At 41.2% G+C, this 27,287-nt stretch overlaps 1 protein-coding gene across 1 annotated transcript in view; it reads left to right on the forward strand.

The window, feature by feature from the left end:
• The window catches only part of BACH2 (BTB domain and CNC homolog 2), a 156,934-nt gene that overhangs the window by 28,915 nt on the left and 100,732 nt on the right, over positions 1-27,287 (forward strand). The window contains exon 2 of the mRNA XM_013949013.2: positions 16,622-16,730. The gene's annotated coding sequence lies outside the window, so the exon portion shown is untranslated. The remainder of the gene's footprint in view (positions 1-16,621; positions 16,731-27,287) is intronic.

Below are 27,287 nucleotides of genomic sequence, written 5' to 3' on the forward strand. Positions count from 1 at the left end.
TTCCCGCATTCTTGTTGGCGTGAGTTATGCTGCCTTCTCTCATCAGGGGAGCTCAGAAACCAAAGTCTGAGCTTGAGAGTGTGATAAAGGAGTCCCTTTCCAACCACTGTAAAAAGCACTCTATCTAAAATGATTCTGCTTCCTTTAAAACATTCTGCTAAACGGGGCTTCAGATAGTCCGGGCAGCCACTGCGTGTTATCCATGCCAAGGAATTCATCTGGATTGCATTTACGAGGGAGTTTTGGATGACGAGCTGAAATGAACACAGGACCTGCTGTATTTGCAATGTGGAAATCAGCAGACATCAGAGTAGGGGTTGGCACTGAGTCCTGCGTGTCTCTAGGAAGGTAGCGATACACCACCAGTCTGTTGTGGGAAACATGGGGACTTGCTCGGGGGCGGCCCTGAGTGCCGAGGGCGTCCCAGGCTCTCCACAGAGTGTCAGTAGCTGTGCCCTAGCATCTGGCCTGGCTGCTCGGTGGTTTCCTCATGCAGCTTTGCTTGCCGGTTCTCAGCTGGAAAGCCCGTTAACTTGGTAGCCAGCCTTCTCGAGACAGCTTTTTTTCCCCCATGACCCAATACAGACATGAGCAACTCTGCTTGCATAGCTAGGCTAAGTCAAGTCATTTGGGCCCTTTATGTAAGTAGCTGCAGACATGTCCCTAGAACAAAGTCGTAATATAAATTGATTGTGGCAGCAGGAATGGAGTTCAGCAGGAATTAGGCCTTTGGGATATTTTGTCAAATTTTTGAAGCATGAACTGTTGGTAAACTAGAGCTAACGGGGCAGATTCATAATCTGTACTGAGAAGCAGTATAAAGGAGCTGTAACCCCACTGCCAGTGCCCAGCATCAGACTTCTTCTGGCCTTTCTCTGCAGATTTGCCATTGCTGTCACCATCCTTCCCCAGGGCTCAGGGTGCACTGAGGACTCCAGTCCAGCTGGAGCTTACAAAGCTGCTGAAACAGACTCATGAGTGACCTTGACTCGGGAGACCAGCCCCAGCTTTCCTCTTTCATCACCCAATAGCTCTGCCACTGCTTAGCCCCAAACTGCCCGAGTCGCTCACGAGGGGGGTTTGTCTAGGTCTTTGGGTAGGCAGCTGCAGCCAAGCCATTAGGCCCTTCTGCAGGCTGGGAAGGTTATCGTTCACCTCCTCGAAGATGGGTACCTGAGACGGGCGTGAAGCGTGTCCCAGAAGGGACTGTCACTTCACATTGATGGCAAAGGAAGTTTGGAGAGATGACTGTCTGGGATGTAAGTCTCTACATTGCAGGCATCTGAATCAGATGAGATTAATGCTGTCGTAAACTGTAAGAATGATGGGGCCATAGAGGTAGCTACGTAAGTAGTAAATGGCTAATTATCTAATAATTTAGATTACGTTGTAAGGTGCACTCTGTACATGAGTATGCTGATGACCTCAAGTATAGAGATGGGGGTCAAATGCATAGTAATATTAAGATTCTTGCCTCTTTATCTTAAGTTGTGGTTGTTGATAACATTGCTTATTAACTGGCAGTGGATTAAGTACTCTGTGGTAGCCTTGCATGTTTTGACAGAGAAAAGAATTTTATAAATAAATTTGGATGTTTTCTAAAAATATATTCCTGCAGGAACATCATCAGTATCTTTGTACCTTGCAGTCTTTCAGGATTGTATCAAGAATATATGGCATCTCAAAATTTGGCCCAAAGTCCAGACTTTTTTAATTTGAAGAAAGCTTTTATAAACCTAAAGCAGAGAGTTTTTTTCCTCTTTTTCTCTTAAATCTCTTCTCTTATTTTAAACAAATATAATACACGTAGTGGTTTTAGTACTTGAAAGCCCCAACATGATTTTCATTTGTTGGTTTACTTATTTGTTGCATTCCTCAAGGCCAGGACAACAGAAGGATCTTTGAAGATATTTTCATTAGTATGGAGCAATATCTATTGTGGCTAAGATTGTAAGCACTTTTTAGTTCCATTTGACTTCCACATTCTTTAAAATCTTCCAGTTCTGCATGTCTTTTTGGATTGTCTCAAACCGATTAGATGCGAAATTAAAAGTTTAGTTTGCAATTGTATGAAATATTGAAAACTGTCATGTTCTTCAACTGCATTGCTTTCCAGAGGTAGGAAAGAATAAAAACATAGCGTAATTGCATAGTCTAGCTATTTATTTTCACCGCAGTGGCACTGCTGAAACGTGCAGCAGATGACATAATTCCAGTGAACATGGTCCCTGGATGTCGCACCTGCCAGTCCCGCAATCTTAATGCCAGTTGGGGATATGTGTGTGTCTGAACAATGCAGGAAGACTACAAGAGGTTTATCCCATTAGAAATAAATTACAGTGTGGTGTAGCGTGAAAGTGATGTGTCAGTGAATATAGAACACGGGATTACCTTCTGTCTCTTTTCTTTATCATAGATAACAGAAGCAGTATGGGAAGGAGATTTATATTGCACTCATTTGAAGCTGACCGAGCAATTTTGATGAGATGAAATAGGGATTTATTTCTGGAGAGAAGAATGTGTTCCTGCTAAAATGCCATTAATTGCTTTATTATTTAAGGCACAAATTGTATTCAGCAATTTGTTGCTCTCCTTTTTTCTGGTGGAAATAATTCTCCGTGGAAAGATTTTTCTGTCAGAAAATGATGATGAATCTACTAAGAAATTCATTTGAAAGAAGCTGAACTTTCAATTCAGTCTCTATTCTCTCTCCCTCCCCCTCACAGAGACACACATATACACACACACTGCTTAATTTAAATAAAAATAGTAGTAGCTTTGCTAAATACACAAATGTTAACGAAAATCACAGCAACTCACTTTGACATGCTTGTCAAGAATTATGGCCGTCTCCGCACACATCAGGAGCTGCTGCCTGTCACCTTGGTAGCAGCGGCACCGAGCGTGGCTGCAAGCACAACATCCTTCTGCTGGATGCAAAGGGAGGAGTAGGGCTTAGAAAAGCTCACGGGCTCTCCTGGAGGCAACCAGAGGCACTGGCTGCGGAGGGCCAGTCCCTTCAGGGTCCAGTCCCGACCTCTGCTCTGGCTTCCCTGCCTCCGTTGTACGAACACCGTACAGTGCAAGTGAGCTTCCTCCACAAGTGCTGCTGCTGTCTGCCGGGCCTCCCTCCTTTTGCTTTTTTTTTTTTTATACCAGTCTCTCTGCTATCTCTTTGCTCCCGTCAGTGCGTTTTCTGTGGTTCCTGTTGTCCTTTATGCTTTCCCCGTCACCCTTCCTCCACCACGCTGGTGTCCTCTCTTCATCGCTCAAAGCTTGGCTCTTTCTCCCTCGTCTTCTTGCCTAGAGTTTGCTGAGCCTGTGTTAGCCCACTGGTTGCCAGCATTCAATTTCTCTGCCACAAAGAGCCAAGTAAAACTGAGCTCAAAGGAGATGTACCTCCACGCAAATCACCGTTGTCCTGTCCTGACAGTGCTTGCATGGCAGTTGCTTGTGCAGGGTGCCCGAAGTGTAAGCCGTGAGGCTTCTGCTTTGCACTTGGCTTGGGACTATGGAAAATTTGGAGACTGAGAGATGAACGGCGTCCTTCACACCTCTAGTACTCTCGCATTGCCTCAAAATCCTGCCAAGCACTGCTTGCTTTGGTCACGTTACCAAGGATTTCTTTACATCCAGGAAGGGCTAAGGAAAAATGTGCATGTGTCTAGACATGCACGCAGCGTATACCAGGACTCTCACCTTGCCGCATCCGAAGCTGGGGCCCGCCGGCTCTGGCATGTGCTGTTCCCTGCATGACTGCAAAGCCTCCAAGGTGCAGCCATGACTGCGGACACGGCAGTAGGCAGGGGCACGGACAGGCAGAGCGGGGTCGAACGGTGAGCCAAATGCAGGTGCCATGGTGAGCCGGAGCCGCAGTGCATCAGTAGCTGCACCACTGTCAAGGTGCGTTGTGCCTGCAATTTAATGCAGCTCTTTGCCCCACCACTTTGGTTTCTTTGCTAACAGCAGTGCGCAACCATAACCTAACATTGGAAACATCCTAATCCTGTATGTCCTATTTATATAAATTTTCTTTTCAAAGGAGGCTGAAATTATACTTTGTGTGGATACTGTCCTCTTCTTTTGACTACTACAAGCTGAGCAGTGATCATAATAAATTAGATCTGTTCCCTCGTTAATGGACTCTGAGTTCTTTCTGGAGGGAGGTGATAATCATGTTCTATTTTAAAAAATATTAGTTGGTCTATGCAACAAGAGCTTTGAGGTTATTTCTTCTGCTTTCAATTCTTCACAAATAGAAATGATCCCAAGAATACCAGCTCTATATAAAAAATTGTTCCACATTGCTCTTTCCCGTGTAAGGCAGCATTGCTCTCTGTCTTGGCTGGTGTTTAAAGTAGTGGCAAGACCCCTGAATTGCCAATGATTCCATATCATTTGTGTCACCATTGATAGAGAAGAAGAATAGCTTTTAGGAAAACTATTTTTGTTACAGATATGTAGAAATGAATTTATGGGTTCAGTCATGCTTCCAAGAGAGGATCTGTGAAAAGTGAGATAGGAAGCCGTATGAAAAAGCTGGCGGAAGAAGTATAGTGTGTTTGTAGGGGGGGAACCAGACAAAAGGGAATAATACCTGAAAAATCCACTGGAAGAGAAGCTGAGGGAAGTAAGTTCATGCAGCTGTTACACCTGAAACATCCATGCCTAGCTACTGGCTTCTTGCCTGCTTTTTTAATTTTTCAGTGTAGCCTGGTGTATTTATTCCTGCCCTTATTTAAAACAGGCCTTCCTTAGAAGCCTTAGATGTCAGAGAGCACTTTCTCCAGTTCTCTGCTCTTCCTGCATGTTGGGACATCTGTGTGCATACACATTTCATTTTCCTGTCTAATGATAGTTTGAGCCATCTCCCCCAAAAATACAGCCTCAGTGTTCAGTTTGTTGTTGTCTTAGTAAGCAAAAAAATATATATTTTCAAATATTTTGTCACTCTAGTTATATATTTCAGGTGCTGCAGTTTATGTGCATCCAAGTTGTCAGGAAGGTCCTTGTTTCTTGGGGTTTGCTTCTTCCATAACCTGAGTCCTGGGTTATTTAAGTTGACCAACGCCTCTGCATTGCACTTTTTCTGTAAGGACGATCATTCTTGCCCATCAAGTTAATTCAGGCAGAGTTTTCTCTAGGAGTGACATGCCCTCGTTTGACTGACCTTGTGCTCCGCCAGCAATGCTGTTTAAACAATATCCCTTCCCACCCCCATCACTTCCCCGGCGTGTTGCTGTCCCTGAAGGCCTTGCTGTGGCTGCAAAAAATCCCGCGCCTCTTTCTGCGGTTCTGTAGTGCCATCTTCACGTAAAGTTTTCCTGCTTTTTGTTTTTTTCAAGTTTCGTTGCTTGACCTCTCCCTCTCCCTCCGCTCTAGTATAGCCTGGAACCTACACTAACCTCTTCTGATGATGTATACGTTCCTGTGGTGCGCGCTGGAAAAATGAAATTTAGCTATGGCAGGTCTTTCCTTATGTATTTAGTTTAACGCATTCCAGTCTGTGCTGTGTTGTCATAAACCTTAATCTTTCCCTCCTGATTTGTGCCTTGCCAGTGGGGACCTGGGATGGGAGCTTTGTGCTGTCTTGGGACGCAAAGGAAGGAAGCTCTTGTAAATGGCAAATTGTGCTAAATTCTGGATAGGCGGGCATTTGTGAAGGGCTCTACCTGGAAAACTGAAAACTGGTTGGGTGTTTCAGGGAGCCTGATGACAAAGGTAAAAAGCAGCTCAGAAGTGGCTAGGAACAGAAAATGGTAGCTTTTCAGGCATTAGTAAATGGCTATCGTAGTCCATATGCTTGCGATGAGATGTTTATTTTTGTTGAGACATGAAAAAATACACTGGCTGCTTTTATACATAAAGCGAAAAATACACTAGGTGTTTTTATACATCAAGCAAAAAAGCTACATGGTTATGTACAATTGTAAAAGCTTTTTTTATCACCATGAGTTTGGAAACTTAAGTGACAAAGTGGATGAGTCATGTGGGTCATCTGAAGTGAGTGCCCGTAAAAAAAACTTTGCAGCTCATTATCATGTGTTTTCTGTCTAACACTTATTTTATGGAAAGAAAACTTTTGAAACTTTTAAGATTCCAAATTTTATTGGTGTTACTCATCATCCATCCTTGGAGCTGTAAAGATGGGCTCTGTGAGCTGTAAGAACCCCGTGCCCAGGTTTAAAGGATGACAGAGGCATGAGAGTTTCCATAGCAGAGCAGCCCTGTGTCCTATCTGAACACTTGGTCAGTAGTAGTTTTGAGATGGACGCAAAAAAACCTACAACTGGCATTTGTAGATTGAACCTAGTTATGACTCCTAGTAGCTGCCAAAAGTAGTTTAAAATAGTTTTTACTCCGAGAGCAGTGTTACAGATTTATATTTGAGCTGTTTGGACTTCATAGAGGTTGGAAACTGAGATTCTAGACGGTGCAACTTTCTGTTTTTTTGATACAGACTTTCATGTCGTGAAATTTTTGTACTATAAATTTCTGTTTTGAGCTCTGGGTCATGAGACATTCAGTCTAAAGCATGTCATTGTTCCAGGACTGAATATTTGCCCCTCTGGAGTTTTGGACCAATGTAGTTTACAGAACGGGAAAAGGAGCACTTTGTTGACGTTCGGGTTATCATCATTCATGTTGCAGTGATGCCCAGAGGCCGAGGAGGTCAGGGCCCCGTTGTGCTATATGTGCCATAACCACACGATGACAGAACCTGCCCGGAGAGCTTGCAGCCTACTTTACTTTTTTCAAATGGCAACTGTCACAAACTGCTCAGGAATGTGGAAAGCCAGGCTAAAGCTTAGGAGAGATGGATAAAGCAGGAATAATTCAGGTGAGGCAGACAAATGTGCATTGCAAATGCAATTTACAGTAAGGACATTAGCACTGCATTCTTCATGTGGGTGAGCAGATACAGATACACAGTTCTTTGTGTTGATGACTTTCTGATATACTGCAAAGCCTTATGAGAAGTGTTCCTCAAGCATAATGGACTACCTCATTTATCCTTGCCTACTATTCTGTCTCTGCCAACACTAATTCCAGTAGGATCAGTGTGAGAACAAGCTGTTAAAAACAAAAACACAAATTAGAGAGACATCCTTTCTCCTTCCAAACGTGAAATCTCTCTGCCCTGTCCATCCTTGTGCTTGTGTACGCAGCACTCCATAGCAAAGGACAGGGAACAGTGTCCCTGGAATAGGAGGATGTTTAAGCTATGATTAAAAAGAGCTGGAAAATAGAATCACACACAGCTGAAAGGGAGAATATCCCCATTTTTCTGGGGGATAAAAAGGATCACACTGCATGCTTCTAACTCTGCATAAAACCAGGGTAGTAAGCCTTTATGCTGGTGATAAAATTATTTTTATTAATAATTACATGCTTTTTAGTGTCTGAATGTTTTTCCTATGTTTATAGTGTGTATCTCTGTGAAGCATGTGCAGATGGACTTCTGCTTTGTGACTGGAAGGTTGGAAATAAAACGAAATGACTGAAAATTCTCTAATATGTATCAAAAGTCCATTAGGTATTATTTGTACATAATATACAACAGCATGATATGGTTTCTGTGGCATGTGCTTTAAATGATCTGCATGATTCAGTAGTGGCTTTGCCTCTATGACTGGTCTGCAGTCCTTGTAAACCAGTGTAGTTAAAACCCTGTATCCCACCTTACATCACCAGGTAGTCTCTCTGAAGTCGTGTGTATGCTGTACGCAGCACCAGTGTGGGTACAAGCTGAAGCAAAACTTCATTATGTTTGACAGTGTCTTTTTAGCTGAAGTACTGCCATGATTTGCATGACAGTAGTGAATCCCAAAATTACTTGATTGCCGAGAGAAACTTTAAACTGTGAAGACAGACATGAAAGAGAAAAAGAATTAAATGCTTAATTAATGGATTTGTACTACCTCCTTCCTGGAGCATGGCTTTTTTTCTTCTCTCCTGTATTGTTTATTTTAAGGGGCCGTATGTTCTACTAGAAGCTGTATAGAAATTTGGTAAAGAAACCCACACATGAGTATTAAGAGGGTTCCAAATGTGCTGAGCTAGTAGTTGAGTATTGCACTTTTCTAACTGGAAAATATTTTGGACTACCAATGTATAGGCATTATTTGGCCAGTGTTATATATTCTAACGATGGCATCTGTGCAATCGTATAATTACTCTTGCTCCTATGGGACTAAAATGAACCTGTTAGCTGAGCTTTAACTTTTTGTGGGAGAAGTTCTCCCCCCTTTTCATGGATTCTTTATAACATGTTTTCATCAGAATTCTAGTTACCAACTTTGACATTTCTTTGGTGTCTCCTTATGTTAGTTCCTTGCTTCCCACATGCTGTTTTATGTGAAGGTCTTTATAAGTTGCTTCAAAGGACTAAAATCTTTCATGATGATAGAGATGCCAACATGCGTGACAGTTCTTATCCACCCAAAATGGCAGCGATTGACTTGTATTTTTTCATATAAACTGATTTTTCTCTCAGAAAAGTTTTCACTTAGAGAAGGTAGCTATTAATTACTTACCTATCCGTGTTTCAATATGCCACCGTCTCGTTAAATAGCTCCCTTGTCTATTTCTCTCTGAAACTATAAAGTACTCTTTTTGGCAGAACAAGCTAGATGACATCTTGATGCTTCCCTAATGTTTTCAAATCCTGGTGGGTTTGAGTGAATTGCTGGATCTATTTGAACTTCAGATTTGGGTCTTGTAAATATGCACAGATGAAAGCTAAAAAGGTTGACAAAAACGCACTTGCAATTGGAAGTGCTGGGTTTGGCATAGTTATCTTTGGCAGCATGAGCCTTGTCAAGTCCAAGAACGAGAGTGAACATAAATCTGTTTTGATACTAGTAGTTGTTTTGCATTATGGTAGTTATTACTACCTTCACCACTGTTTCATTGGGGAATGCAAAGTAAGGCACAGGTCTCACCCTTAATATTTTGGTACTCAGTAAGCCACACACTTGGAGAAGATGGTTATCCTCACTTTGCAAATGGAGGATTGTGGCCCATGTGTAAGAATAGGTTGCCTAAGAAATCGGAGGCTGGCGTTAGTGGGTGGGCTCTGATCTTCCCTATGTTAGCCCAGAGCCTTAATGCAGAATGGCCCTGCTTTCACTGACCAATATGCAGCTTTTTCTCTTTCTGAAAAATGGTGCTGTTGCCCATGAGAAAGCTGGAAAGTTATGTCCATCCAAACAGTGAAGCTTTCAATTACATTGTTGTTAAGGATAATTGCAGGAGTTTATTTCTGATCTTCTAATGGTCCAGGGATTTGGAAGTTCTATGAGAGAACACTGTGAATCATGGTTGTAATTTGATGGAAGAATTTGTTTAATAACATTAGATCTACGTGCACGTAGCTATTAAGGAATGAGTGCAAGTAGGTGGCACCTATTTTGCTGTTATTTCTGCGACTTCTCAGTATTATGCTTTAGTTTAAGTGCTCCTACAGTCCTCTCCTGGTGGGCACAGATGCTTTTTATGAGCCTCTGCACAGGGCATGATCAGATCAATAGGTGTTTAGAATAATTTATAAGTTTCCCCTATCCTACCCATTTTGTTTTCTATTAATAACTCTGTGTTTTATTCCTGTGAATATTTCATGTCATGCGTCTGTCTATTTGGGGAGCTAATCCTGTTGTGGTAGGCATCTATTTCAGAAGCAGCCTAGGCAAAGCATAGGTTATTGTCGTACTATCATCCGTTACTGTCTGTAATGGGTTATACAGCTAGTATTTTAGCGTCAGTGTAATGTAAGAGTTCAGGAGGGAAAGATGTATTTACAGCATGAAGTCATTAAAAATATTCTGTGTGGATTTTTCCAAAAGAATAAGCAGACCAAGTGTAGTGGGCCCTATGCCAGAATATGTAGTATCCTTGCAGAGCATCAGTTGAAGCTCCAAGTTGGTTTAACAGGCAGCTTTATATGGGTTTGTTGAGTATCCCTTTAAAAAAAAAAAAAAAGGTTTGTGTACAGAAGTAGCAAATGAATTCAGTTCTATCAGAAAGTAGGTCAGTGACTGACCTCCCAATAGCATGAGGCAGCAGTTCCTAGTAGAACTGACAGCTCAGCAGCATGAACCCTCAGTGTCTCCAGGAAACTTGTTTTGACAAATGTAAACACATTATATCCTGTATTCCTCTTATTTATTTATTTTTTTGCTACTGCATTAGAAACCACAAACTGTCACTCTCCATCCCCTTTCTTCCCCCCTTCTGGTCCCCAAAGGGAAATGCCTTATAACGTAGCTAATAATTTTTGCAAGGCTGTGTAATGAGTAAGGCATTCCAGCAGGGTTGGGTTTTTTTGACAGCCTAAGTTGAGCGCTTTAAGCCAGACTTGACTAAAATCCAAACCAAAGTGTTTCTGATGGTGAGGGAAGTCATTGGAAAGACAGGAACTGGATGAATTTAGGGTCCGTGTGTCCTGGTCTTTCATCACTTTGTGCTGAATGCAACTTTTGCATATACCCACTTCACTGTTTGTATTGCCAACATCAGTAACCGTGTTGCTGAACAAATAGCACTCTGAAAACATCCTCACTGCAGCCCAGCAATTCCTGAAGTGGGGAGTTTTTTGTAATCTGGGGGGACATGCCAAACAGTTTATAATATTTTCCCCCCCATGCCTCTCCCCTTTGCTCCTTGAACCACCCTATAAAACAAAACTACCTCAGAGGATGTGGTGGTAGTTTATGGTCTCCTTTTCATTGAGTTGTCTCTATAGCAGGGATAAAAGATGAATTTTACACTGCTAGCTTCCTTGGCTAGTGCCTTTCCGGCAGTGATTCCTGCCGTGGAAGTTGCTGTGGACTGAAGGGTCAAGGAAGGCTTCTGGCTGCAGTGCTGTATTTTGGTGGGTGAGACAGATCGCTGAAAAGCTGCAGAGTTGGCTCTTTCCTTGGCCTTGTAACCAGGTTGCACAGGCAAGTCAGTGCCACACAAAGTAGTAGGGAGGATTCCTTTATGTACTCACTAAAATGGTCTGATTTAAATGTTTTTCTCAAAAGTCTCATAGCTGTTTGACAGTTCTGGATTTTCTTAGTTACCTGGTTATCTTTTTGGCATCAGGTGGCCCAAAAACATCTAGAGAATTCTATGCTCATTTATGCAAGCGCTCTATACAGAGTGATTTTTGCTGTGTGATAGATACCACCAGAGCCTTCAGTTGTGCTTTGCCATTTAATTGAATCCTTAAGTTCATTTGTTGGTGAGCGTTGCATTAAAATCAAAAATGGATGACATTGTCCAAGCAAGAAGTAGAGATTTGATTTGAAAGCAGCCATAGCAATATATTCATTTGAATTTTCTTAACCAAAATGCTTTTAGCTTTGGCAAAAGTTTGACCACAGCAGACACAAGTTGAGGAAGAAACTAGATGATTTATTTGACCAAAAATGGCTATAAGTAGTTCAGGAAGAAAAGAGTCCTATTTCAATTAAGTACATGTTTTGCTTCATAGTTATTGCTATAAATAATGCTGGCATCGACTGTTAGACAGCATGCAACAGATGTAATGCTAACAAAGTTGTGAAAAATATATTAATGTATGCAGTTAGAAAAAGGCTTCAATTGTAAAGCAAAGGGAAAGGATGCCCATGTGCATGTGTGTGAGTCCGTTTGTGTGCCAGGGAGGGAAGGCAGTTCTCAGTTTGCCTACAGAGGCATTCTTGCACTTCCTTTTTTGATGGAGCCCGCAAAGGGGGAAACAGAGATGTTGGCTTTCAAGTGATTAACCTCTTCACATAGCCACTAAGTTCCTTCTACTTTGAAGGAATGGAAGTGCAAGGTGCACTCCACGGAGGCACGAACAAAGATCTTGTCCCTTTTCCCACCGTTTCATGCTTGCAGCGCTCTCACTTCCCATAACTCCCTCCCCTGTTCCGGGGAGGGGATGGGAGAGTCAGAAAGGGAAGGATTTCTTTAGGCCTGGGCTTTGCTAAGCAAGCCGGTGCAGATTCAGATCTTTTCAGTCCCAGGTAGTTTGAACATCTGAGTCCCTTCGTAAGGTTTCAGAAATTGAACTATTTTTGAATCCCCCACTCAGCTGGAAGCTACAGGGTTTTTTCCCTGCTCCCCCGAATGCTAGCAGGAGGTCCTGTGAGGCCATCCAGATAAGCTGCTTCCCTGTTTGCTGGTGGGCGGCAGACCTCAGTGTAGGAGATATGACGCTGTGACCTTTGCAGCAGTACGAAGATGAACGTAAAATACAGACAGGAAAATTACCCACGTTTGTGTTAGTCACTGATGTCACTTGCCTTGGGAGAGGAGAGACTTTCATAAACCCCAGCAAATCTGAAGTATTTGGGTTACTGCAGAGCAGTAACTCTGCCCTCTCTGGTTGGAAAAGTGGTGCCCAGGGAACAAAAAAGCTGCAACACCACTTTTTTTTTCTAGTTAAGGAACATCTGTTTCACACATTCTGCACCACATGCAGGCAGTTGCTACCCAATGCATTTCTCAGTATATTATACTTTATCTCTTCAGTTACATAGCTGCATCATCAAGACAGCAGGATAAATTCATATGTTCCCTTTTTGCATGGGAAATCTTGGTGAGGGTTTGCTGGAGCGAGCGTCTCCTTTATGGCCATGCACACAGCAGCGAGAGAGGGGCTCACTGCGGGATCGGCTAAGCCTCTGCCATCCTCTCCTTGCCGATACCTGAGAGTCAGAGCAGTGTGATCTGATATAGGAAGGCCACAGAACTGACTTGGTCTCCATTTCTCAGTTGTTGAAGTCCTCTCGGCCTTCCTGCACTTCAGAAGGTCGGGGAGAGCTTTTCCCTCGCCCTGCAGAAACAAGGATAATCAAGGATAGACCGTTGGTTAGAGCAGGCAAGAGCGCAGGCAAGAGCTCAGGCAAGGGACGTGGGCAAGAAAGGCCCTTTTGCTTGCAGGTGGCTTCTTCATATTCGCGAGCTGGATCTGTCAGGAAGAAACTTGTCACAAGTGAATGCTTTTTAATGGAAATGGACACTTTTTTTCCCCAAAAAGTATGTGAACAGTTCCATCTTTTTTCCAAATTAGTGCTGTTCACCAGGTTAGTGGGGATGTCTTGGGCTTTTTCTGTCCCAAAATAAGAACTCAGTGAGTTTAAGCTATTTATATTTCCTTCCATACAGCAAAGGAACAAAAATGCGTGCGAGAGATCGTATTTGGGCACTGGAGATAACTTACAATAGAACTTAGATTTTATCAGTTTTCCTCTAGTCTGGAGGAAAATTAGTGTTACCCTCTGGGTAAAAGAGGAGGTAGTTGCACAGCTGCTGTTTTTGAGCTAAGAGTTGGATCATCTTTATTTCAACCTCATTGACTCTTGGACTGAATCCAGTGACATAGTGCATTTCATGTGATGCACTGAAAATACTTCTAACTTTTTGCTACTTAGGAAGGGGGAGGTAGGAGTTTCTACTTGATTGCTTTTCTAAATGCACAGCAATCTAAACTAATTAAGCATGGATGATATCATTTCAGTCAGCAGCACAAGATAATGTCCATCTTGATTGTATGTGAATGTGTAATCCTCAGCGTCTCTGCTTCCATTAGACCTAAAAGAGTAATCAATGTCATTTGTCAGAATAACATCTCAGATGATGGAGAAATTTGGTACGAGGACATATGGTGCTTGTCTGCAAGCAGGAGTGGCTCCACGTATGCTGATCAATTCTCCATATCCATCTATTGCAAAAAAAAACAGTATTTAGTTCAATGCTGACATAAAGTCAAGCTGTCACAAACAAGTTTGCACACCATTCTGTTCTGGTGCAAAGCAAGCCAGATGAGCAGTGTGGTGTTAGAGTTCTGCATTTTAACAGGAAGAAGTTCAGAAAAGGTGAGTGAGGTGTGAACAAGTGAAGCATCCATATGAAATTTCATCCCCCTTAATGCTTTGCAGGAACTCTTTTGAGGTGCAATCATATGTCCTGGGTTTTGTAGAGAAATTACATGGATCATTGATTCCCCCAATGTAGGCACAGGCTAGGGTGAGTGGATTGCTTCTGCAAAGATACCAAGTTGCATCTCTTCGTGACTTAGGAACCACTCACAGCATCTCTTCTTTGTACAAATGCTGGGGAAAAAAAGGAAAAAAAGGAGAATGAATTCCTTATATTGCAAAGTTGATTTGCTGAACGAAGTTCCTCTGCACTTGTACGCAGTGTGTGCTCCAAGGGGTGGTTGACCTTAGTAAAGGGTAACTGAGCACTTGCAGTCCAGACTACTGGTGCAAAACAAAACAGTGGCTTGCAAGTGCTCCTTGCTCCAGTGGCTGAGAATACTCATTTCACAGTAATGTACCCCCTCCCTAAACTAGTCCTTGCATTTGGCGTTTTGCCTTGTGAAGGGCCCAGCTTGACTCTTTTCTTCTCTCCTCCATTCGCTGTCCTCGTGTCCTGATGTTACAGACACTGCAGTGTAGCGGCGTGGTTTGGTTGCCAGGTGAAAGGCCCTGGTGGGCATCTCTACAGAAGTGCAGAGCAGTTCGGTAAAATTTAAAGATACAGGTGTTTACACCTTGGCCAGATAGATGCATTATTTATTTTCTGTTGATTGAGTCTCCCCAGCCTTAGCCTTATGTCTTAGCCTTGATTTATTCTAGTGTGCAGCTCACAATTTTAATTAGCATGTTACCTACTGAAACACTGCTCATTTCAGGCAAAACCACCACTTTGCCCATTACTGAATCTAATGCGTAAACAAGACAGATTATTTATCCTGCCTTGAACAAGAAGAGGAGGAGTTATTTAAGAGCTGCCGTGGGCACAAGTGCTGACTAATGGTTGCTATCTTGAGTACACAGAAATCAATTTGGACCTTGTCTGATGAACACTGCTGCTTTTTTTTCATATAGAGCTATACAGAAGAATTGGGAAATAAATGCGTTCACTTAAGATAACAAGTGACAGCTGAGAACAATTAAAACTCTTACTTGGAGCTGTATTTTTTTTCTTCTACAGTAGGTGGGTGGTGTCTGCAGCTCTGAATAGTTGATACAGGGTATTTGTCACTGGTCTGATGTTATCGTTCACAGAGAAGAAAAAGTGTCATGCAAGGTTATTTATTTTACAGCCTTTTCTTCTTGTTTCACACAACACGTAGATCTTGGTAGATGGAAAAGGATTTTTTTCTTGTTGGAATCTTTTTGGCAATAAACACATGCCTAACTGTAAGAGGAAAAAAGTTTCACAACCGAGCTTGTTTTGTGAAGCCCAAACATTTGTGAAGCTTACAAACCCTCAAACTTTGCATAATGTGCCCATCCCTGATCTCAAACATGAGGTGGCAGAAGAGGGAAGTGTTACTTTTTTTAACCAACAACTTATGACTGTGTCAACACATGACAATTTGTCAAAGCTTTCTGTAGTGGTGCTGTAAATTAATTTTTAGCATCAGTTGTGAGTGGTAAACACTTTGTGCAGTGTGAACAGTTCTTAGTACAGTGTGAGTTGTCAGCAGCTTGCTATCTACCCTAAAAGAAAAAAATAAAGAAGGGAAGGATGAAAGCTCGTTTACTAGTACAAAGTGGATCTGAGTCTGCAAAAATTAGGTGTGCAGTGGTATTTTTTTTCTCCTCCAACCCAGTCAGCCCAACCTTGAAATTCAGGGCTTGGCTTCACCATTAATGTTAAGGACCTGTACTCCAGGCAGGGGGTTGAGAAATTGCAACTTCAGTCCTGCACTCCAGAAAGTGCTTGACAGTGAACAGGTTTCTTAGGCTGATGGCTAGATGAATGAGAGCCCTTCTGCACTTCTGGGAGCTTGGATTTTACCTCTGTTTGCTTGCTTTAAAAGCAGAATTTGTCCTGCAAGTGCAAGCGTGCTCCTTTGTTGCAAAGTCTTGCATAAAGGACCTAAAATGCTTTAAAAAAAACAGACAGCAGCCCAAATGATGGGGCCTGTGCTCTCTCTCTTTTTTGCCTGCCCCTGTGCTGTTTTTTCTCCTTGCCTATCCCAGCTGTTGTGGTAGGGCTCGCAGTGATGGTTCGTACAATAGGAGTTGATGTGATGGAAGAAAATGATTCAGTATGAAAAGCTGGGGAGTATATACTGTAGAAAACAACTTTTCAGATACAAACCTATTTTAATCTGTCACTTTAACGGAACAAGCAGTAATAACCTCCCAACCTAACAATGACTGTTAAGTTGAACATTAATTCGTTCAGTCATTGAATTGCTAACATGTCTAAAACTTGCAAGTGAACACCCACTCAAGAGAGAAAAAGAACTTAGTGCCTGGAATTCTTGGCCTTACTGAAATCACCTAGATTTTTGACACTAAAGCCAGTATTTCATCTTGCGTTTCCTGAGAATTCTTTAAGTAGAATTAGATTTAAAAAAACAGCTGTGCTAGTTTGTTTGCTGCTTTGATACAGTCAGCATGTTTTTTTTCTCAAGCATAGGCGCTCTCAGCTTCAGCTGCCTAGGTAAGCTTGGATTGTGATTTGGAGCTTGTTCCTGTAAATGGACAGCACACTTTAAGCTTGGCATGAGAACTTTATACAGTCCTACTAAAGCTAGTTTTGACCTGATTATGATTTAAAAAAGAAAGACAACTTTATTTGCGTATTTGCTCACAAAAGATTTTGGTTTTATTTCCTTTTCTAGATATAACTGTAGGTGCTTCTTATGTGAAAGAGCTGAGCCACGCCATCCAGTAAACTGTCTAAAGCAGCAGTTGGCTTGCTTGGAAATCATTTCCAGGACTGTGTTGTAAGTAAGTATTTTTACAAAAGCAACATGAAATGATTTCTTTTGTTTGGGGGGATTTGGGGATGTTTTGATTGCTCCCTACAATTTTATAGTTTTACTGTCACGTTTAATCCGCAGTAGCAATGCGCATGAGGATATGAACACTCCTGCATCTAAAACATTTAGCTAAAGCCCTTTAGAGCCCTGTCTTCTTGCTGGCTTGTTCTAAAACTCCATGGTGCAGTAGCTAAACACTTCTAAGATTAGGCAGCTACATATAAGTCTAGCAAGAAATTTGGCAGAATAAATATTGATCTATTTTGTCATTTGCCAGTGCAGTTTTTCACTCTGTGGCCTATATGGTTTTTCAGAAACATGCGTTTAGTGTTCATCCCTGCCTGCATTTTAGCTATGCTGGGAAAGCCTTGCTAGTGCAAGTGCTTCATGCAGACATTCTGGGCCATGAATTGTGATCTGCCTACCTTGATTTGAAATACTCCATGGATATCTGCCATGGTTAACCTAACTAGTCAGAAAAGAGCACTGGTTTGTCTATTCTGACACGCTGTGTGTATGGCGAGGAAACCTTAATAGGCTGTGAACAATGTTGATTTGGTCTGGATCTGTCTGTGATGAGTATATGTGAATGAAAAAGACCCTGTCACAGGTTAAGAGCCATTTGCATTAAGTATGGCATTGAAAACATGTTTGTTCTTAAAAATGAACGTCATCATCCTAGAAAACTTTGAGAAGTGCACCAAGAAAACCTCATAATGCCATTTATACAGTCACTTTTGAAAGTATAATCCATTTGGGGATATTTGTGGCCTAAAATTTTACAAATACTTTATTTCTTTTTATATTGCCCTCATTTTTCTGCTGCTGATGATGCGGGTTATCCTGACATGAGAAATATTTATGACTTAAGTGCCTTTCCCTCCAAATGGCCTCTGACAACATGGTCCCTTCAGAGAAAGAGGGCAAGAGGGTTAGTGACTTAGGACTCATGTCACTTAAAGTTAAGCACATGTTTGTGTCTTTTACTGGTTGCTCACACCGCTCAGCACCTTGCAAAGTACTCCCTATAGGTTACGTTTGCAGTATATAAGCTAGATGGGAGGAAAAAAAAGTGCTAATCCCAACACTCAGTCCTTCATCCCCAGGCGGTAAAATAATTGAATCGTTTCTTTGGAATAGGCTTCTTGTTTGTGGATTTTTGTTCTGCGTGGTCAACTGACACACCTGGATCACTCTCCAGGTGAGGTTGTGCTTGACAAAAATCCTTGTCCTCAGTTCTGCCGTTGTCTGCCAGGTATTGTGTGCCAACTGCCATTTTATCATTGCTCTATGCCTGCCAGGCCAGTGTAGCACTCAGCTTGATTCTCCATGGCTGGATGGGAATAAGATGAAAAAAAGGACCCACTTGCTATCAGTGGTGGGACCTCAGCTCTGGCACCTGGACAGAGAATGAGTGAGGCGACTGCTTGGGGAAAAGTGCATTTAGAACAAAACAAAATTTTTATTTTTGGCATCCTGCCTGTAAGTGGTCAGTCTCCTAGAATATAAGTCTGGGTGCAAACTCATTGTTTTCACTGCGGGAGGCAGATGCCTGGCTACCTGTGGGGTCACAAGTGCTTCTGGTCTTATCATGCATAGTGATGCAGCACCTACCAGCAGGAAGCCTCGCTCCGACCTTGTGCCCTCGGTGGCACTTCCATTGTTGTTGTCCATAACCATTAGAGATATTTCAAGGAGAACTTTTGGTTTTATTGCCCATAGCAATATGTTGTTTCATTATGTTATGATGTTTTAATCACTGTGGCACCAGGTGCTGAAGTTGTGCATTTAATTTGCGCTGAAGAAATCACAGCTTGTTTCCTAGACCAGGTTCAGACGTTGTGTTCCGGTGTGCATACTACTGAAGCAGTTGTGCAATCTCAGTTACACCAATCTCTCAAAGGATTCACTATTCCAGTGTGGCTTTCTGCCTCCTGTCATTTGAATTTAACTATATTAGTCTTTGTAATGGTGCCAGGAGGCCACATATTGGATCTCTATGAAGTCTCAAACAGTAGATACCTGTTTTTAAATAGTTAAGTAAATGTTAATTATGATTCACGAATAGCTTTTCCCCAACTATTAAGTAATATCAAACACTGAATTTTTCAATCAGTAATTGTTTTTTCAGTTGCTGAGTGGGACTAAGTTTTAAATATTTTTAGAGGGTTATTTTTGCAGCTGCTTAGCTGCTTTTAGCATGAAAGTTTCAAATTATTTTGTAGGGCTTGACAGCCATGGATGCACAGTGGCAAAAGCTGATGAAAGCCTGTGGTTGAAGTGGAATGATTGCATTCTTTTGATGCACCTTGGTTAGCTGTGGATAGTTTGGGCTACATCCAAATAAGCTGAAAATAGCATTTTGGCCACTTTCAAAAAGTTTGTGGTTTTGCAGTATTTTCTCAGAAATGTCCAAAGTTTTTTCTTTTTACCGTGTTAGCTATTACACACAGGTGAAAATTAACTACTTTTTTTTCCCTCTCAAATCCCTTTTTGTAAAGGATTCAGCCAGTGTGAATTATTTCATGAAATAACAGTTTAACTTGCTGCATCTTGTTGCAGCTAAAGTAATACTACAGAATTTTGTGTTAGAAATGTGTTATGTGCCATTCACTAAAAGATGTGAAGACATTTTCAAATATCAATTAAAACACTATCATGATGATAATAGAGACACTGTGTTTTTACCCATAAAAACATGTTTTTACCTTAGTGCTGCAGTACTCTGACTGAGAGTACATTGGTCACATCTGCACAGTGGTTCAATTAGCCAAGCCAGCAAATCATTCCAGGCACTTCAATGCAATGGCTTTCCAGTAGTTTTTCTTTAGCTGATTGCTCGTTTTGATGTATTGCATAGCAATATTGGAACATTTACTTAGGACCTTTTTTGTGTATCTTCTTTCTCTTGTTTTCCCACCTGATCTGTTCTGTTGCCTCAGAACATTGTTGTTTGTATAAGCATTTGCTGTAATTCTTTGAAACTGTGAATGAGAAATCTCCTTCTAGATACTACTGACCTATTTTGATGAAGCCATGATTATGAGTACAGAGTGTACAAAGGAAGGACACTTAACACTTAGAGCTAGAGAGAGGTTAATGTTGGCAGGGGAGAAGACCAAATAGTGAAGGTTAAATTCTGTTTGATATTCATCTGTTGGTTTTTTTTAAGCCAACAATATAAAAGAACCAGAATAAAAAGCTTCCACAAAGCAGAAGTGTGAGTGAAATGAAACGTAGTGGCTAGACAAATGAAAGAACCACATTCATTTAAAAACGCACAAAACCCTTAAATTTCAAAGCCCCGGTAGAAAAACTGATCTGTCGGACACCTAGTTTGGACTGGGTACTCAACTGGAACTCGTGGTCGGGGTTCAGTTTCCCCACTCAGTCATAGGTTTCCTGTGTGTTCTTGGGCAAGCTACTTAATCTGCCCCATGACTGACTTCCTCATTTTTTAAATGGAGATCATAGTCCTTCCAAGGGGGTGTTGTGAAGGTGAAATCTACTGATGCTTCCGAAAGACTTGGATGTTATTATGTGCAGAGCCCCTCTAGGAGCTAGAGTGAGAGGGATGAGTTTCCTTGCAGAGTTAGTCACCCATGCTGCTTGCGTTTCGGTGCTCTGGGAGTAGAGGAAACGATCTAGAAAGTTGAGGGGGGTTGGTTTTTTGAGTCTTTCAGATCTGGTTTTCATGGAGTTTGGCTGCCCTTGTGGTAGGCATTTGGAATATTCTCTGTCTCTCACCTTTCTTCTTACTGTCTGTCTCCTGATAGCTTTGAGTCATTCATATCTGCTTGACACACACGACCCACACAAACCCAACTGGATCAAAAATACAGCTTCTGTCATCTCCTGAATTATACAGAGAGGTCTTGACATTTAAATATGGTTGTGCCTTTTCATAGGAAAGAAACTGAAGAAAACATGAGCCTGTTCAAGAGTTATCAAAGGTGACCCTAGCAATTGAGGAAGGATATAAGAGTGAGCCAGCCATTACCTTCCAGGCCTCCTGGCAAGGTGTGCATTGGCACAGTGTTGCTACACCTGCTGAAGGTTTCTGGATAGCCAGGCACTGGAACTAAATGGGTCAGCTGGCCTCTAGTTTCTCTGCTCCTCCACTCAGCCTCTGATAGGCAAATATTCATTTAAGAGATTTTGATATGAATCTCACACAGTGCTGATGCTAATTCTGAGTAAGGAATCAGAAATGACAAGTCACATGCCTTTTGATGTGTCCTTTTACCTTACATGGGTTGACAGTCAAACTTTTCTCACCATTTACTGGCATTCTTTTTCTCTGGGAAAAGGGTGCGGAGGCCTATAGCCTCTTTTTCGTCTCCAAACATTAGTAATGCTCTTCTCCAGCCACCGACAAGGTCTTGAAAGTACAAGCAGGTTCACATTCAGACCAGGGCCACTTTTGTTTTATCTTTGATTCTGCTACAACCGTTCTTTCTATTTCCTGTCCTCCCACCTTCTTACTGCCTTCCCTGTTTTTGTCTTTGTTTTCACAAACCTTTCTTTGACCTGACCCTCAACTTTCTCCAAGTTGCTGGGTTGATAAGAGATCCTCCTCACTGGAACCTGTGTATCCTCCCATCCCTGACATATTTCTGTCCTCTTCCTGTGACCACATAAATGCTTCCTCTGCTGTCTTTGGAGATCCCTACTCACTCAGACCTCTTTCTACCCCTGCTTCTCTCTATCCTGGCCCTTCCCTGAGAAGTTTTTTCTTCCTCATTACTTGTATCATGTACGATACAGCAGTAGTGCAAGGTGTCCTGTTCCATTCACCTCCCTGGTTCTCCCTCCTCTGCTTATTTCTGAACTGCAGTCAGTCTTTGTCTTGGGTGGATTGGCTTTACTCCAGTAACTCTCTCAAGTTGCATTCCTGTCTTTTTTCCCCTCACAATTTCACTGCACCCTGTAGTCCCTTTCTCTTCATTCATGAAGCAGAGTTTTGTTTTGTTTTATTTTCACATTTGGACCCAAGTTAAAGACAGTACATAGTAGCCTAAATTCTGAACCCAGGTGCCCTGGGTCAGACCAAAGGTCCATCAGCCCAGCCTCCAACCACAGCCAGGAACAGACATCTGTGCAAAGGCAGCAGGCACATGGGGACAGTGCCAGACACTGGGAGGATGCACTGGCAGATCTGTGATTTAGAGCCCTCTTGAGCCACAGGTTGCACCATGAGGTTGTAAAAAGCCTTGATGGACCTGGAGTGGTTCCATTGATTTCAGGCGAGTTGCTCCCATTTTAGATGAATAAAGAATCTGCTTCTTGCTTGGAGGGAAGTAGTGCAGCTCAGAGTTGGCTGCTGCATCTAATCCAAACCTCTAAGTATGAGGATTTTCAATTACGGGATTGTGTGTCATCTGTTCTAAAATTGGTTAGTTCAGAGTCCCTTGTCATGAGAAAACATGGGTGTTTGAGACGTGGCACTGCTGCCACTGGTGTACCCTCTCTGCCTTCAATGGTTACCAGTCTTCCCAACTGCAGAAGTACAAGGATTTCTAGTAAACATGAGAATTTAGTCTGCTTACAGCTTTATGGTACTGCTGCCTGAAAATGCTGCAACAGCTTAGTTGTCCATTGCTGTTTCAACACCACACCCAAGCTAGAAGTAACTAGTTATTGAACTAATTTAGTTTTATACCCAAGACATAATTTTCCTCCTGCAAATCGGGAAGCCTGCTATTTAACACAGTGTAATTGACTTCAGTTGTAAGATTCAATATACTTATCTAGGATTACAGTTCAATAAAATCTGCTCGTGCCTGGAGCAAAAGGAATTGTAGAAACACCCAGCGATTGTTTTCTGCCTTTTCCGCAGACAAGCTAAATTGCATGTCTTCTAATCTTTACATTTTTGGTTATGTTGCTGCTTGACCTCTTCATTCTGGTTAAAGCTGGCAGAAGCAGCTTTAAATGCCACCATTTCGCATGGAGATCAAGCCAAGTGACTGAAATGTTGCATAGTATTCTTAAGTCAGTTTTACATGACTAACTCTCTCATTTCAGTGCGTCCTCCTGGTGACGGCATGGGGGAAAGGGAAGTAAATTGTGTCTGGTTTCATTATGAAAATGATGATTATAGAATCTACAATGTATATAACATTAAAAGCCCTATAATTTTATAGACTAGATTGTGCACAGAGAACAAAATCTGAAATCATTTCAGTCACTAAGCATCCTTTTGTCTTGCCTCACCCAGTGTAGAAGAAATGGGAAAAAAAACATTTATTTGGAATTTCCTCTTACTATTTACCAAGTAGGAAGCTGTATTAGGCCAATTTCTACATAGAAGCATTCACTGGCCAACTTGCATTGGCTTTTATGATTGTGTGCTATACCTGTGGAGAACCTTTTTGCCCAAGCATTCATTAATGTGTTTTTCATTAGCCACTATGAACTCATGGGAAAGCATTAGATTAAGCTTTTAGCTTGCAGAGCTTCAGGAAAAAGAAGAGACTTTCAGTGACACCAAGACACACGCACAGGTAGTGAGTAATTTGGGATGACTGCTGAACAGATAGTGTGGGAAGTATCCTTGACTGAACTGAGAGCGCAAACTTTGTTGATCTTACTTCCTAGAGCTGTGCCCCAAAGCACAATCCTTAATCCAAACATGATCTTAAGTTACTAGTTCTTACCTACCACCATGCTTCTTTTCTGAATTATTTTTTCTGAGTATTATCCTGTTGCAAACTGGAGAGGAAAAATGGACTCTCAGACCCACAGTAATTGATTGTCCTGGTTCTGGCACACTGATGTCACAAACAATAAAATATAGAATAACACTGATTTGTACAGCACTGATTTGTTGTACAAATTTGTTACACAGCATTTGCTGTACTAGTCCTTCTCTATGCAACTGCCTATTTTTCACATGATTTTAAACAACTGCTAGGGCTACAAAGAATAACAAAATAGGATAAACGAAGCAGAATGGGCAGATTTTGTGGTATGAGTTAAAAACAAAACAAATCTCCAAAAGCCATGAGAATTGGAAAGAGTGGCTCTTTTACATGGCAAAAGTTAAACTATAATTACTGGGTGCAGAGCATGTTTTTATTACAGGAATAAGTTGTGAGTGTGGATCATGCCTCAGACCCTAGAAGCTGGTTCACCCATAATTTAAGAGTAGTGAAGAAGGCTCTCCAAAAGAGTTCTTTCTTTCTTCCAGTTACGGAATCGACTTTGAGCCTGGATAAATGCACATTGATTCTTACTACTTCTTTGGGTGATGGGACTTAACTGTGATGGGAATAATACTGATACAAAAATTCTGTTTTCAGATAGCATGAAACTGAAGAAGAAAATAAATGTAGTGTTCAAGTTTTCTCTTTGAGTTAAGATGATATGAAGAACTAGATAGACATTTAAAATATAGTAGTTGCTATTTTAGTTTCCTTTCTGTGTTCTTTATGAATTGGTGAATATTTTTCTTTGTTTCCCATGCTTTTGTTATATATATATTTTTTTCATCATGACATTCGGGAGTTGGTGCAAAATGAACTAAATGGCAATCATAACAGACACAAATAGTCACTTCAAATTTTGCCCACTTAGCCTGTGGTAAAACACTAATGTATGTTAGTACACTGCCTACTGGTATGCAGTGCCAGACTGCAAACATTTTGTTAGTGTTGACAGTGCTCTCATGAAACCAAAAGTGATTCTTTCACTTGCTTGCTTGAGATTACAAAGTGGCCTTAATTCCCATTCAGTTTTTCACTGCTGCCTCCATCTTAGTATTGCCACCCTTGTACCTTGGAACAACAAAACTTCAAAGAGTTTGTAAAAGCCACAATAAAAAAATTGTATTGGTCTAGGTCTAATAGGTAATACCAGTACTGACTACGTGCAACTCTTCACAGATCTGTCACAAAACGGTATGTCTCCTCAAATTTTGGGAGCATGTCTATCCATTTCTTTCTACAATCATCAAAGTACTTGAAAGTATCATTCAGAAAAATATGAAAGATTCCCTAGATATATTGGAAGGTTGATGACACTCATTAGGCTCTGTTCTGGGTTTAGATAAAGCTGTATGCTTCTGGGCATCATTTCTAAACCATAACTAAGGTTACTTCGTTTAGTTCTGTCATAGGTTTGTTTTGTAAACATAGCTATTCAGTCATTCTTATATCAAAGGACCTATATAAATTACTTGCATTAAGATTTTTTTCAGTCATTGAGAAGCAAGACTTCTGTTCTGCTTCATTTGAAGGATAGAGACTGCAACATTTTGCAGATATTTCTAAGTATTAGTTACATGTCCAACAATCTACCACAATTAGGGAAATATAATCTAATGTCATCTCCAGCCAGTAAATCATTTTCTTTTTCCTTTTTTCCATTTCTTTCATCTCTTCTTTTCCTCCACTCCTAATGGGTTTTGTCTTTCTTCTTCTTGCATTGAAATCTACCATTGTATTGCCCTCAGTACTCATTTCTTCTCTTGTTTCGTGGATCCTCCTCCATCTTCTCCAAAGCTGCAGTATTCTCGGGTTCTCTTCCTATCTCCAAGTCTTATTTTTAAGAATTAGTAGTGTGCTCTGTAATCCATGAGTTCTATTGGATGTGTCTACATCAGCTTTATAGTTTGAATCAAGAGTGCTCTTCTGGAACAAATCTTCCAACTGTCCCTGGCTGTGAGGCTTTGTTTTGTGTTGGAGAGTGGTCTTGGAGCATGTGAACTGGATATCTTGAATGAAACTAAGCTGAAAAGTGTGCTCCAGAAATACAGCTGATGTATTTTAACTGCTGGTAAGCATTCAGTCCTCAGGATCAAGGTTGAGTTATCTAAGGTATTCTGCACAAACCAAGGTAAAATGCACAAAATGGACATCGCATTAGCTCCCAGCACTAGCAGTTACAGTCTAAAAACAAAGACTAATGTAGACATGGCCATTAATTTGTGAAACATCTGGGAACATACTTCTAGTAAGAGCAAATATCTGTTCTTAAATTCTTCTATACTTTCTCCTTAATCTATAAATTACTGGTCCATCCAACAGGAGTCTGTGTTCAGTCCCAAACTTAACACCTAAGTGATGCCCATTGAGCCTGGTGCTGCTGGTTCATCTCCTCTCTGTTTTCATGCTTATGGTGTAGTCTAATCCTTTTATTGTTGAAATCTCCCACCTGTTTCTCCCTTTGGTTTCTTTTTTTGTTCCAATGATTTTGCATATTCCCTGGTAGGAGACACACAGTATGACTGGCTGGGTCATCATTATCCTGGTTGTAGCAACTGTTGTTGTATGTCACCTGTTTCTCAGAAAACACCACTAGAGGCAGTTGCAGTCTCACTTGATTTTTAAACATTTAAAACATGAAAATAATTAATGAATTAACGTGGGGAAGTGTAACCTGAAGAATGTGGGTACATGGGAGTGTATGTTGGAAGCATCGGAAATGGGATCACTCTGTTACTCAAGTACTAATGTTAAAAGGTGGAAAAATCAGTGTGATCTGAAGTTTGATTGAACCTTGGCTTTTTTTTTCATATCTGTCTTCCTAGGTGATACTTCATTTTGGAAGGTGCAGGGAAAGGGGCAAACAAGAAGCTCTTAAATTCCCAACATTTTCCTTTGGGGAGAAATCCTGCAGGGGAAGAGTTCAGGACTCTTCCAAGAATCTTTGCAGCATTTAATCCCAAGAAAATGCAATAAAATCAGTGCTTCCACTGAGAATTGGCAGCATGTTTTTTCCGTAACAAAAGACCTGGTTTTGGTTTCTCTGTAGTACAGTCTGATTCAGACTGTACTGAGTTGACTGAAGAGAGTAAAATCTGTTTTTGACAGATGTTCCCCACGATCTGGCAAATATAAACACTCCTGCAAGACGATAGACAGCTTGTTTACATAGGAAATCTTTTCTTTTTTTTTCTTTTCTTTTTAAACAAAAAAACAAAACAACATTCGGATCAGTCATTCTGATCAAGGCAGTGTCAATTATTAGGCTATAAAGGGAACTGATGACTCAACTTAGACACAGAACTGCGGCGGTCTCCAATTTTCAGTTTCATAACAGATTCTTTTCAGGAATGATTTTCATTCATATGTTCTGTTTAAACATGTTTCTGGAAGCGTATATCGCTTTATAATAGCGATGCAAGAGGGCAGCGGCAGCGTATGTGAATGTTTGTGTAGAATTCAGGACGCTTCCCCATGCCTCAGTGGGACGTTTGGCGCATTGTGGGATAGGGTTTCTCTGATCGCATTGTACGCCAGGACTGTATCCACACAAAACTGCTTTGTCAGTCACCATTTTAAAATTATACATATGTGCATATCAATAAAATTGAAAAGAACTTTGATTCAGAGAGTGAAATATTTTGATCAGATCCCCTGCTTAGTAATTCCAGCAACTGCACTTGTTAAAACTGGTGACTCAGAAATTGAAATGCAAAACGTTTCTCTGAACAGTGGCCGGAAATTAGCTCTGAAAACTGAAACAAAGCCCAGACCACAATTTTATCTATTTACTTATTAATTTTAGATGTGCGAAAATC

The sequence above is a fragment of the Apteryx mantelli genome, chromosome 3 (genome assembly GCF_036417845.1).
Source record: "Apteryx mantelli isolate bAptMan1 chromosome 3, bAptMan1.hap1, whole genome shotgun sequence".
Classification (NCBI taxonomy): Eukaryota; Metazoa; Chordata; class Aves; order Apterygiformes; family Apterygidae; genus Apteryx; species Apteryx mantelli.